The following is a 12,990-nucleotide window of genomic DNA, read 5'->3' as shown; positions in this document are numbered from 1 at the left end:
CTTTTACAAAACGAGGTTAGCCAGCTAAACAAATTAATACCCATGTGGCTCTTATTGTTGCCTTATCACTGCAGTTGGCTAGCATCAGAGAGCTACAGATCTGGTTGGTTAGCTACAGATTATTTTTAGAGAGCATTTGCAAAGACTGGATGTAAGGGGGTTGTCAGGATAGCAGAGGTAATGAGAATGCCTCTTCTCTGGGCTAGATCTAAAAGGAATCCCAAAAGACTCCATTAACCAAGCCCCCAATTCAAGCTGTACTCTTGCTCTTCTTGATCTTTGTTCTATAAATTGGGGCCTGGTAGGAATAGAAGCCCCAGGGTAGGTAGCTGACCCTGATATATGTATGCTTAGCATAAATCTCAGTCCTTAGTGCCATGACAAATAGGACTATCACAGATAGGGAGATCTATCGTCCATAGGAAATCTCTTCTCCTGAGGGCAATAAAGCACCTCTGTCAGGGCACCTTAGGAAAAGGTAGCCATAAAGGGTTATATATAAAATAGAGATAGTAGCTTGTAGGGATTGGGTCAAACATTCTAAAACAGTTTTTAGATGGTGCACAGTTTAGTAATATGTGTGAAAAACAGATCATGCATCATGAGGGTCCCAACAAAGGTTTTCTGGTGAGGCCATAACAACTGGCTTCTCTACTGCAGACACAAGACCATTTTGATCTACTGATTTTGAGGTTACATTTGCTCAATTAAGGCCTACAATTAATAAGCACTTAAAATCCCAGCAGTAACAAAAATATAATAATAATTGTATATATAAAACACTCTGGAATTCAATGAAACCTGGTTCTTAAATGTCTATAAAACATTTCTGCTTAATAAGCAATTCTACTGAAAAACATAATACAACTAGATTTCAGCAACTGAAATAAAGATTCTCATGGCTAGACAGATAGCTGAGTGCATCTGAGTACCTGTGTTTTTGGGCTACTTAAAAATGTAACCCTTTAAAATACTAGAGAGAATGCTTGCTAAGGCAGGTTTCCATGCCACTACTTCACCTAGAATTACAGATACACACAGCAATACATTAAGAGATATAAACCTTAAAGTAGGCACCTTTAGGTCTATGGCATTCCACAGAATACACATGGGAAATAAATCAACTTATTGGTTAGTCCGACTAGTAGAAAGGCTTTTTTTAGTAGTATTAATAAATGGTGTTATGGAGTCCGGGTTCCCATATCCTTGTCCTATTGAGTTAAAGGGGGTCAGTGCTTGTGTGGTTGAGCTACTTGCTGATAAGAGAACTTGGAGAAAGAAAACAATGCATAATGAGGGGATTATCTGTTCTGCTTATTGACACAAGCCAAGTTTAGTAAGACCCCAGCACACGTGACCCCTTCAATAGAAATGCCTATACTTTGCCTTTCCAGGTGTATTTCTTCTAGCCCCTACTCCTTTCCACTGCTCAAGGTTTTTATTATGCCCTTTGAATATATGAAAGGTTTTTACTGATCAAATTTCCCCACAACATACATTGCTCCCAAGGCCAAGATAAAGGAGAATTTACACACTGATCTGTATAATGACATCTTAATTGAACCATTCAAAGGGAATTTATCTTGCTGCCAGACTTCAGGCCTTGTAATAAAACATCCCACTGGGGTGATTAGTTATTATTACTCTGCTATTCATTTCCAAAGTATACGATAACAGGTAATAGTGGTGTTGATTCAACCAGATATAATTCTTTTAATGCTTGAGACTAAAATGCAGAATCTCATTGTGCCGGGGAAGTCAATTTTGGGCCAATTGTTGTTGTTAAACTTTAGGTCCCATGTTATGAATGATAATGCAGTTTAGCAACAGTTGGGGGCTGCTTCTAGGAACAAATAGGGGCAATAAAAGCTGTTGTCCTGTCCACTCCAGACATAGTTAAGGGCCGTGACAGACGGGGAGATTAGTTGCCCGCGACAAATCTCCCCAAAATGCCATCCCACCGGCTAGAATGTAAATCGCCGGTGGGATGGCATACGCGGTGCAGCGATTTACTTACTGAATACTGGGAAATAAATATGGCACTGCATACCTATGATAAATGACCCTATAATGTCTACAATGTCGAGTTCTGTTGCATTTGGGGTTCAGTTAAGCTCACATAGCATTTCTCCATTAGTGTATTTCATGCAGTGGGAAAACGCTCTGATAGTCCCCTTGCCTCCCGCCATTGATATAAATGAAACCCACCCGTCATGAAAGGCAGCTTCCATTCATTTCAATGATAGAGAGGTGACAAAGTTACCTCTGCGTGTTGCAATACATCTGCAGAGAAACACTTTGCTTTGTTAAATGAGGGCGGGGGTGGGCAACAGGAGAGTTTTATCAAGGGTTTATATACCCTTTAACATTTTATAACTCCTTGGTTTGTCTGTTGCTTTCACCTATGCATTTCCCATTGCCCCTGCCCTTCTATCCCTTTTTTATCCCTTTGAAACATGTCATTTTGCACAAATTTTTCAGCATTTTCTAGTCTGTTAATGATAAAATACATATTCCTCTTAAATGAAAGGCAGTGTTGTGACTTTTTCTAACATTTATGTTTCCAAACATTAATGAAGAATGAGAAATGTGGAACAGCAAGGTTTTTTTGGCTGTGTCTCGGCCAGTAGAAGAGTAATTTGCCTACTTAAGCCAAATCATACAACTTTCATGTTGGAACATTCCAACTGTAGCAGACTCAGGGGTATAAAGACCACAAATGTTACTGCTAATCTTTAATTTCAGTATAGTCTGAAAAAAATCTGATTTAGTCAGTGTATTGGGTCCCTGCAAATGCCCAGGACACACTTTCCCTTATTACTTAATAAACCAGCAGATCTGTAGGTTCAGTGCAATTTAACTATTTATTCTGACTTTTTAAATAAATAAGGTAACATTCAAGTTTTTTAAAATTTCGTTGTTATACAAAGTAGAAAAAAATACAAAAATTACACAAATGTGAATTTTGATATAAAAAAAAAGCCCCCAGTAATATTTGGTCAGGTTGATAAATGAGCAGATCTTTGAGTACATGTATTGAGAATCTGATGTGGGCATTTTTTGCATTTTTAATGTTTTAGAAAAATATGTTTTGTAAGGTCCTCTCTTTGCTTCAGAGGTGATTCAAATCAATATGTTTGAGCTCTTCTCAAGGAAAAATGTTTAAATACAATTTTGTGCTTACATGCATCGTACAAACTGTGCAAAAGACTTCTGCAACTCCAACCAGCTTGACTTTATACTCTATCATTATCTCCTAGAGTTGTCATGTCAGCTAATAATCCTGATAGCGTACCAATCTTTTCATTGCATCCTCTCATAAATTCTCTGTCTTAAAATCTCCACACCATGTTATATGTTCCATCCTATAACTGATTTAGCACCTTTACCTCTCCTATGACAATGATAGGGTTCTTCTAATGTGATACAAGTAGATATTTAAGTCTCTCTAAATGCTCAGTCATACTAAGTGTTTTTATCTACCAAAGGGTTTGCTTTCCTAATTCTCAAGGGTTCTCAAGGAAACTTAAAAAAGGTCCCGATAGGGACTGTCATGTTGGCTTTATATGCTTACATGAATCACTTTCATTCCTGGAGTTGCTGTTCTATATATATTTTCGCATCCATTGGTACATCTAATACAAATCCCCTACTTGAGGCAAGGGCATATGGAAACATCTTAAAATAAGGCAGTGTTTCTTCACCTATTGGGGACCCAGATTTCCAAGAGTTAGCTTTGCGGCCCACACATTGGTTTTAAATACAAAAATTTAATTGTATAACAGGGAATGCTAAAACAAAATAGGGACCAATTTTAGTTACTATGTCTTATATGTAAGTGCAAAAGTGATTGTTTGGTAAATACATTCTTTAATGACATTTTGATCACTTAAAATTACTGATTAAGCTTCATAACTCCTGCTTTGTTCAACCAATATGATAACATATATGCTATATATATGTATATATATCACCAAAATGTTAGTCCCCGTGGAGCTTGCATTCTAAGGTCCCTATTCACACAATCCCAGGATTAATTACAACAGGAGCCAATTACACTGCCTGTATGTTTTTGGATTGTAGAAGAAAACCCACACAAACACAGGAAGTACATACAAACACCTTGCAGTTATTGTTTTTATATGCACAGCCACAAATATGCAGATAAATAAAAATAGCATACAAAAAACAATAAACTTTAATTAGAATATATATAAAAGAATACAAATAACAGGCCCCTTTCTTTCAATATTAAATATGATCCTCTATAGATGGTTCCCCATTTCACCTAATTGTCTTCAGCAGCTGGTGACTGTGTGTGAATGGGCAAGCTGAATTTGTGCTCAGTGGGTGTCCATTTGCTAGACAGTAAACTAATTTGCTCAGTGGCTTCATTGTCCCTATGCTTAGCAGTGCAAGAATCTCTGAGGCAGCATAGAACCCGGCTAAGCATCTGATTAGCAAGTGCATACATGTTCCCTTAACAGGGAACATAATATAATTTAAATCACCATTGCTGGAGGATTGCAGGATATACCAGTACGTGTTGCCATGCCATGGATGCAGATACCATTTATGTACTATTGAGTTTATTACACAACCAAGAACCTTTCCAGATACTACAGCTATCGACTTTATACTTGGCGCCCAACAAGCACACAAGATGATGTCTGACCAAGCTGCCAGGATTGTATAAACCTGAATGATCAGCCATTTACACAAAGAGAGCACACACATTCTAAGGCACCTTATAGAACCTAGGGTTCTTGAATAGATATACCAATATAAATGCAAGTTCTGACGGATGGTCTTATTGGAACAACTTATACTCTTGCATGCCAAGTCAGTCCAACAATAGCACAAAGCCATTGGAACAAAGAAGACACAAGCAGCCGATGGCACCCTATGAAACACCATGGAACTTAAGGTCCTTAAATAGACACAAAACTAATATCAATGCAGTTTCTAATGGATGCTGAGATGATAGTATGATAGTATGAATTTGTTCTAGTCATGTTCTAACTAGCTGGACTAAACTGACATAAAGACTACGAGACTAGCACAGCAGTTAACACTATATTCACTTTGTTCCTTGTGCTAGCAGAAACATCACTTTTTACAATGCACTGAAGTAGAAAGGGTGCGGATAAACTTACCTGCTAGGGTGCTGTCCTTTCCTTGGAGGAACTCACTCAGAACATTTGTGTATCCAATAGAGGGTTCCTGTCTACCCTAAAGTTCAGGGAAGTCCAGTGTTCCATATTCCTCCTGTATGGAATTCTGCTTTGTAGTAAGAGCAAGTGCCCGCATTAATACCTGCCCCAGGTGGAGACAGAAGTGCACGCTAGAAAGAAAAAAGAGGTGTGACTTGAAAGCACGGCTCTTGTCAGACAGGCTGGGGGAGAGAAGAAAGAGGAGGCGGAGGAGGAGGGAGCTTCTCTCCCCCAAGGTGAAGGATTGTGACAGTGCCAAATTCTAGATCTGCATGCTGATAGGTATATTCACTGCTGTAATTAGAGTGGGGGGAGCAGGAGGCATTGTGACTCTCGCAAACCCACTTTTCTCACTTTGGATTTGGTAGTTTTAAAATATAAAGGAAGCAGAACATTTTTCAGTTCATCCTGTTGTCCCTGTTGTCAGTGTACCTATTGCATCAATCCATAGGTGATTTGTTGTCATGTACAGCAAACTGCACTAAAATGTCCTTTAATTTCCAGTGTCAGAATGCAAAACATCTCCCTGTTGGCTCAGCTGCTGGGGATTGTGAGAGATAGGGGCTGATTTACTTGCCCACGAACGGGTTGAAATGAGTCTGATTGCGTTTTTTTCGTAATGATCGGTATTTTGCGATTTTTTCGTATGTTTTGCGATTTTTTCGGATTCTTTACGAATTTTTCGTTACCAATACGATTTTTGCATAAAACGCGAGTTTTTCGTATCCATTACGAAAGTTGCGTAAAAAGTTGCGCTTTTTTCGTAGCGTTAAAACTTACGCGAAAAGTTGCGCATTTTTCGTAGCGTTAAAACTTAAAAGGTGCAAAGTTTCGCGTAAGTTTTAACGCTACGAAAAAAGCGCAACTTTTTGCGCAAGTTTTAACGCTACGAAAAAAGCGCAACTTTTTACGCAACTTTCGTAATGGATACGAAAAACTCGCGTTTTATGCAAAAATCGTATTGGTAACGAAAAATTTGTAAAGAAGCCGAAAAAATCGCAAAACATACGAAAAAGTCGCAAAATGTTCGTTTTCAAGTCGGAACTTTTCCAATTCGGGTCGGATTCGTGGGTTAGTAAATCAGCCCCTTAGAGTTCCACAAAAGATAATTCAAACCATTGTAGGAACCTTGGAATCACTAGCACCCTGGCATCGATAAACACACTATTCAGAACAGCCTGGTGAACGCATAGTACTAAGTACAAGTGCACAGAAGTACTCTTTATGAATGGTGTCAAATTTAATTTGTGTCCATTTTTGCTCTTTGCGGTTGCATTTGTAAATGAGTCTTTTTGTCATCTTATTAAACTGATTCAGTTGTAAGCTTCAGAGGGACAGGCATGATCTAAAAGTGCTGTTTAACACATTAGTGCTATATCAATTCAGCATTATCAATATAAAAAGATAAATGTTCAGATATGGCACAGGTGGTAGTGGTCAAAATGTCCCCTATACCTGCTGCAGGCCCCTTTGCAAAATGCAATCACAGGGTCTTGAAGAACTGCACCACCTCTTTCAGGTGACCCTGCAATGCATGGCAATAATATGATTACCAATACAAGTGGTAGAGATTAATCCTTCACTTACAGTATGTCATGGTGCCCAAATATGCTTCTATAGAGTCCACAATTTCCCACAAATAGTATGAGTATTTCCCAGTTCCATTGAGCTGGAATCTAAGGTTTTAATTCCTTGATGCTACCAATGTCGTTGCTTGTTTATACACAAAGAATAGTCTATTGCCATAATGACTTAGCTGACCCCACCTGCCAGTGATTGATCACCATAAAAGAAATGTTGTGACACATTAACGGAATAACAAAAGAGAAAGAAATATGGAATGGCATGAGCTTACTTTCTACAAACTGGTATCTCCTGTTTCCTGTAGTGCTGACAAATAATAATTCAGATATCATTACACTGATGGTTTTAAACAGTTATTAAACAGTGTACTGTATACTGTAACTGTATACCAGTATCAGTGGGGAAACTAGAAGTGACTGAACAGTCGGTTTTAAGGTCCCCATTACCGATAATACAGGTATGGGACCCATTATCCAGAATGCTCGTGACCTGGGGTTTTCCAGATAAGGGGTCTTTCCGTGATTCGGATCTCCTACCTTAAGTTTGCTAAAAAAATTATTTAAACAGTAATTACATAGCTACATAGTTACATAGTAAGTTGGGTTGAAAAAAGACACACGTCCATCATGTTCAACCATAATGACTATATATAACCTGCCTAACTTCTAGTTGATTCAGAGGAAGGCAAAAAATCCCATCTGAAGCCTTTCTAATTTGCCGCAGAGAGGAAAAAATTCCTTTCTGACTCCAAGATGGCAATCGGACCAGTCCCTGTATCAACTTGTACTAAGAGCTATCTCCCATAGCCCTGTATTCCCTCACTTGCTAAGAATCCATCCAGCCCCTTTTTAAAGTTATATAATATATCAGCCAGTACGACTGATTCGGGGAGGGAATTCCACAACTTCACAGCTCTCACAGTAAAAAATCCTTTCCAAATATTTAAATGGAACCTCCCTTCTTCTAAACGGAGTGGGTGCCCTCGTGTCTCCGTTGGAAGGACCTACTGGTAAATAAAACATTAGAAAGGTTATTATATGATCCCCTTATATATTTATACATAGTTATCATGTCACCTCTTAAGCGCCACTTCTCCAGTGTAAACAGACCCAACTTGGCCAGTCTTTCTTCATAACTGAGACTTTCCATACCCTTTACCAGCTTAGTTGCCCTTCTCTGGACCCTCTCTAATTCAATAATGTCCCGTTTGACCACTGGAGACCAAAACTGAACAGCATATTCTAGATGGGGCCTTACCAGCGCTCTGTAAAGGGGAAGAATAACCCCCTCCTCCCGTGAATCTATACCCCTTTTAATACAGCTCAAAACCTTGTTTGCCCTTGCAGCTGCTGCCTGACATTGCTTGCTACAGCCAAGTTTATTATCTACCAGGACTCCAATGTCCTTCTCCATTATGTATTTGCCTAGTGCAGTCCCATTAAGGGTATAAGTGGCTTGCATATTTTTACATCCCAGGTGCATGACCTTACATTTATCCACATTAAATCTCATCTGCCACTTAGCCGCCCAGATTGGCAGTTAGTCAAGATCCTGCTGCAAGGATGCCACATCCTGGATAGAATTGACTGGTCTGCAGAGTTTTGTGTCATCTGCAAACACTGATATATTACTTATAATACCCTCCCCTAAGTCATTTATGAACAAGTTAAATAAAAGTCGACCCAGTACAGAACCCTGAGGGACCCCACTGAGAACCTTATTCCAATTAGAGAATGTACCATTAACAACCACCCTCCGTACCCGATCCTGTAGCCAGTTTTCTATCCATGTGCAAACGACTTCACTAAGACCAATAGACCTTAGTTTAGAAAGCAGTCGTCTGTGGGGAACGGTATCAAATGCTTTGGTAAAATCCAAATAGATTATATCTACTGGATCACTACTGTCCAGATTCTTACTTACCTCATCATAAAAAGCAATTAAATTGGTCTGACATGACCTGTCCTTCATAAAGCCATGCTGATTCCTGCTCATAATGGAATTCTCCAGTACATAATTTTGTATGTGATCCCTAAACAAGCCTTCAAATAACTTGCCCACCACAGATGTCAAACTTACAGGCCTATAATTGCCAGGCTGAGATCTTACTCCCTTTTTAAATATAGGAATGACATTCGCCTTCTTCCAATCCCTAGGTACCATACCTGATGAAAGCGGGTCTGAGAATATCAGAAACAAGGGCCACTGTAATTCTGACCCTAGCTCTCTCAGTATCCGAGGGTGTATTCCATCTGGCCCAGGTTCCTTGTTTACATTTATCTAGTGTAACCCTTTAAGCACCATATCCTGTGTCAACCACTGTGTAGTTGGAGCTGAGGCAACAGTGCAGCTATTGGGTGGGACTTGGCGCACTGGCTCCTCCACTGTATACACAGAAGAAAAGAACTGGTTAAGCACAACTGCTTTTTGGGGTTAGTCTTGGCCCCTGCCGCAATGCGCTCCTCATTTTCTATCTTTGCCCTCCAGATTGCTGTTTTACAACACTTGTTATAGTGTTTATATTCATTAAACGCAGCTACTGTCCCTTCTGACTTAAGGAACTTAACTTAACTTCACTGCCCTTAAGGAGCTAAAATTTGCCTTCCTAAAATTCAGTTGTCACTGTGTAAATTTGTTTCCTGCACCAAACATCAAATGAAATAACATTATGATCACCATTACCCAGGGGTTCAACCACTTGCACATTTGCTATACGTTCTGGGCCATTAGAGATCACTAGATCCAATATAGCATGGTTCCTGGTTGGCTCCTCAACAACCTGTGACATAAAGTTGTCATGCAGCAAGTTTATAAACTTGTTCCCATTTACTGTCCTGGCAGTACTATGGCTCCAGTCAATATCAGGATAATTAAAATCCCCCATTATTATCACTTGCCCCAAACTAGCAGCCTTTTCTATTTGCAACAGGAGCTGAGCCTCCTCCTCCTCACTTACATTAGGGGGTCTATAGCATACCCCTACAATTAATTTGGTAGATTCTTTACTATCTGTGAGAAGCTCCAGCCATAAGGATTCAGCTCCCTCTGTTACCCCCATCACTTCCTCTTTAATATTTGCTTTTATTTCCTGCTTAACGAACAGACACACTCCTCCTCCTTTTCTATTGCCCCTGTCCCTCTGAAACAATGTATAACCCCAAATATTAACTGCCCAGTCATGCGACTCATTCAACCAAGTTTCAGCAACGCCAATCATATCATATTTCCGCTCCAACGCCAGTACCTCCAGCTCTCCCATTTTATCAGTCAGACTCCTTGCATTGGTAAACATACATTTAATACTGGTACCGGCGTGAGAATGACATGTAAACAACTTATGGGCCTCCCTGCCATTATCAGTATCCCAAAGCAAGTCTCCTCCCCCATTTTCCCTTACTATGCCCACTACCTCATCTATCCTGTCTACCAAAGAATTACCAACTGCACCCTCACCCCCCCCCCCCCCACTCCTAGTTTAAAATCTCCTTCAACCAACTAGCCATCTTTTCCCCCAAAGCAGCTGCCCCATCATCATTGAGGTGCAGGCCATCCCTGGCAAAGAGCCTGTAGCCGATTAAGAAATCAGCCCAGTTCTCGAGAAACCCAAAGCCCTCCTCCCTGCACCAATCTCTCAGCCACGCATTAATCTCCCTAAGCTCCTGCTGCCTTCTTAACGTTGCTCGTGGCACAGGTAATATCTCTGAGAAAATTACCTTGGAAGTCCTCACCCTCAACTTCTCGCCTAGCTTTTTAAAATCCTTCTTGAGGACTTCCCCCCCTCCTCTAACTTTGTCATTGGTACCTATGTGTACCAAGACCGCCGGGTCTTCCCCAGCCCCTCCCAACAATTTGTCCACTCGTTCCACCACATGCCGAACCCTAGCACCAGGCAAGCAACACATAGTTCGGCATGTAGGGTCTTTGCGAAAAATTACCCTATCCACCCTTCTAATAATTGAATCCCCTACAACTATAGCCTGCCTTCCCTTCCTAGTACTACTCCCCCCACCTGTATTAGAGGTGCCGGCTCCCAGGGTGCTCTGAGAGTCAGCCTGCTCCATACATGCTAGCTCAGAGCTGTCTTCCCCAGCATCTTCACCTAAAGCGGCAAATCTGCTGGTTTGTACAAGCTGTGACGCAGCCCCCCTACCCTTGCGTCCCCTACTTCCCCTCTTAACTGTTACAAACCTGTCTCCCTCATTAACCTCCACTGTCCCTTCTCCACCCCCCACTACACCTGCCCCTGCCAGTGGTTGCTCAGTGAGCCTCCTGTTCTCCCCCATGTTTGCAGCTGCCCTCAGTGCTGCCAGTTACCCCCTTAGATTCTGCACCTCAGATTCCAAGAGAAAAACCCACCTGCATCTCTCACAAGTAAATGCTGCATGGAACTGCTGCTCCAGGACCACATACATGCGACAAGATGCACACTGAATAACACCGGCAATCATACTGGAACTCATATTGCCACTGGGTACTTACAGTCTCCCGAGTGCAATCCATTGTATAATGCCATTTTAGATTTAACTCTTTTACTGCCAACGACGTATGTGACACGTCATGTGCCGCCGCTGCAGAGAGCTTCTATCCATGACAGCCCCCCTGGGCAACATGCCAGGGGGGCTGTCATGAGGGTCCTGCGAGACGATCGCTCGCAGGACCCTCCAGGAAGCAGCAGACGCGATCGCATCGCGTCTGCTGCTTCCTGCTTCCTATTTCCCCCAGGAGCGCCGGCCCACTGAAGAGGAGGCGATCAGGTCTTCAGGACAGGTAAGGACTTTTTTTTTTTTCTTGCATTTACACACTTACATACATTTATACACACTTACATACATTTACACACACTTACATCACACATTTTAGCAGTTTTGTTTTTTTTTCATTTTTCACACTTTTATACACTTATTTACACTCATATACACACTTACACACTATAACACAACTTTTACACATGTACACACATGTATACACAAACACTTTGGGATTTTTTTTGTTTTGTTTTTTTGGGTTTTTTTTTTTCATTTTGCCACTTTCTTTTACCTAAAAACTGTTTATTTTGACAGTGTGACTATTGGATCAGATATTCTGACCACTAATTACACTGTCATGTGACTTATTTTGTTGTTTCACTGATTTGCACAATTTTTGTGGTTTTATCGCATTTTATCCCTGTATAAGTGTTCCTAATCTGTTTTTAGTGTAGCTTTAGGTGTAACTTTGGTGTACAAAAATAACTTTGCCTATTTGGAATTCATCACAAATATATGGTTTCCTGGGTGTCTGTGTATAGTTAGGGGGGGTTACTGCACATAATACGCTGTCAGGGGGCTCTGTGTGCAAAAGCTGAGTTGGCAGGCGAGAAATCCTTATGCGCTATTTTAATTTTGGGGTCAGTACAAACCGCAGACTTTGGTATATCTATGCATATTTGGCATCAAACTGTTCAGTAGGCCTCTGGTGTTCCTATTTGGGGTGACTTGCCTTTGTACGCAAGAAATTGTGTGAGATAAATGCGGCAAATTGCAACATTTTTAGGCGATTTTCTGAAATGTCATAAAAACCAATAACTTTAGGAAAGCTTTGCAGATTGGTACTTTGGTGTAGAAAGGACTCTTTACCCTTGTTGGATTTGTCAGAATGTGTACTTTCCAAAAATATATGGTTTTGTGGGGGTCTCTGTATAGTTAGGGGAAGTTTCGGCACATAATACACTGACAGGGGGCTCTGTGTGCAAAAGCTGAGCTGGCAGGCCAGAAATCCTTATGCGCTATTTTCATTTTGGGGTCAGTACATACCGCAGACTTTGGTATATCTATGCATATTTGGCATCAAACTGTTCAGTAGGCCTCTGGTGTTCCTATTTGGGGTGACTTGCCTTTGTATGCAAGAAATTGTGTGAGATAAATGCGGCAAATTGCAACATTTTTAGGTGATTTTCTGAAATGTCATAAAAACCAATAACTTTAGGAAAGCTTTGCAGATTGGTACTTTGGTGTAAAAAGGACTCTTTACCCTTGTTGGATTTGTCAGAATGTGTACTTTCCAAAAATATATGGTTTTGTTGGGGTCTCTGTATAGTTAGGGGAAGTTTCAGCACATAATAAACTGACAGGGGGCTCTGTGTGCAAAAGCTGAGCTGGCAGGCGAGAAATCCTTATGCACTATTTTCATTTTGGGGTCAGTACATAGAGATGTA

The 12,990-nt window shown here is 40.7% G+C and overlaps 1 protein-coding gene across 4 annotated transcripts in view; it reads right to left on the bottom strand.

Annotated features, from left to right (window-relative positions):
- fat2 (FAT atypical cadherin 2) overlaps window positions 1-5,389 on the bottom strand; it is a 98,417-nt gene extending 93,028 nt beyond the window's left edge. For 2 of the 4 annotated variants that reach the window (XM_018092823.2, XM_018092824.2), the window contains exon 1: window positions 5,157-5,386. The gene's annotated coding sequence lies outside the window, so the exon portion shown is untranslated. Of the gene's footprint in view, window positions 1-5,156 lie in introns of all 4 variants that reach the window. The other 2 variants (XM_018092826.2, XM_031898702.1) reach the window with 2 other exon arrangements.
- Window positions 5,390-12,990: the final 7,601 nt, after the last annotated feature.

The sequence above is a fragment of the Xenopus tropicalis genome, chromosome 3, assembly GCF_000004195.4.
Source record: "Xenopus tropicalis strain Nigerian chromosome 3, UCB_Xtro_10.0, whole genome shotgun sequence".
In the NCBI taxonomy this organism is placed as follows: Eukaryota; Metazoa; Chordata; class Amphibia; order Anura; family Pipidae; genus Xenopus; species Xenopus tropicalis.
The sequence above is the reverse complement of the archived record's forward strand: the minus strand, read 5'-3'. Positions and strand labels throughout refer to the sequence as shown.